Source organism: Chiloscyllium plagiosum, unplaced genomic scaffold (genome assembly GCF_004010195.1).
Source record: "Chiloscyllium plagiosum isolate BGI_BamShark_2017 unplaced genomic scaffold, ASM401019v2 scaf_79915, whole genome shotgun sequence".
Taxonomy (NCBI): Eukaryota; Metazoa; Chordata; class Chondrichthyes; order Orectolobiformes; family Hemiscylliidae; genus Chiloscyllium; species Chiloscyllium plagiosum.
The window spans coordinates 943-2,217 of record NW_025178774.1 but is presented as its reverse complement, the minus strand read 5'-3'; the positions used below and the strand labels follow the sequence as shown (position 1 = coordinate 2,217).

Genomic DNA, 1,275 nt, shown 5'->3' with positions numbered 1-1,275 from the left:
ACTTTTAAAAGATTCTACGCTGTGAACAGGATTACGAACCTGCGCAGGGTGACCCCATTGGATTTTAAATCCAACGCCTTAACCTCTCGGCCATCACAGCTGCGGCAAGCCTGTTAATTTTCATAGTAAAATAACTGAATTCACTTGTTGGAAGAACAAATTGTCAAGACCCAAAGATTTCGCCAAATCATTTGCAGATGCCCAGACGAAACAACTCACCAGAACGAAGGACCCGATACCCAACATGAGCAAGACGAATATAGTGTACAAAATTCCATGCAAGGACTGCCACAAACACTGCGTAGGACAAACAGGAAGAAAGTTAGCTACCAGGATACAGAACACCAGCTAGCCACAAAAAGACACGACCCTCTCTCCCTCGTAGCCCTTCGCATGGATGAAACAAAAACACCATTTCGACTGGGACAACACATCTATCCTGGGACAGGCTAAGCAAAGGCATGCCAGAGAATTCCTTGAGGCCTAGCACTCCAACCGCAACGCCATAAAAAAGACATATATATCTAGATAGCATCTATCAACCCCTCAGAAAAAAAACAGGAAATGGCATCGCCACAAACCCCACGAACAACATCCTGGACAAACATATAACTAGAAAGCAGGAGACAACGGTTTCTCTTCACTTGGAGTTCGTCACTGATGATGTTACCTAGAACAAAGATCATAGAATAATACAGCGCAGTACAGGCCCTTTGGCTCTCGATGTTGCACCGATCCAAGCCCACCTAACCTACACTAGCCCCCGAACCTCCATTAGCCAGGTAATGAAACGTCTGGATATCAAATCTACAGCTCAGCGAGCAAACCTACACTCTAGGCTTAGTAGTGACAGTGGGACACCATTTCTCCATAATGCCATACAGTATATTAGTGAGTATTTAAGAAGAAACATGAGATAACACTGTGCCTACCACCAAACGAGCGGTAGGGCAGCGGAAAGAGAAAATTCTACCTTAAAAATAAATTGACAAAATGCTGTGAGGAACTAGGGATGGCATGGACAAAGGCACTTCCAATTGTGCTAATGTGTATGAGATCTAGGAGGAGAGGGAGAGCTAATCTTAGTCCGTTTGAGATTTTGTTTGGTCGGCAGCCAAACACAGGAATTGTCCCGAGACGTCAGGGAAGCCAGAATACAGACCACTGTGAGGATGAGATGTTGTGTTACTGCATGAAACTCTCTACACTTCTGTCCCAAATACAGAATCAAGCGAAGACAGCACTCCCCCAATCAGCAGAAGGTAAGATGTACGA

The 1,275-nt window shown here is 44.9% G+C and overlaps 1 non-coding gene across 1 annotated transcript; it reads right to left on the bottom strand.

The window, feature by feature from the left end:
- Positions 1-17: 17 nt before the first annotated feature.
- On the bottom strand, positions 18-100 carry trnal-uaa. Its single transcript has one exon. It is a non-coding gene; the product is annotated as a tRNA-Leu (tRNA).
- Positions 101-1,275: the final 1,175 nt, after the last annotated feature.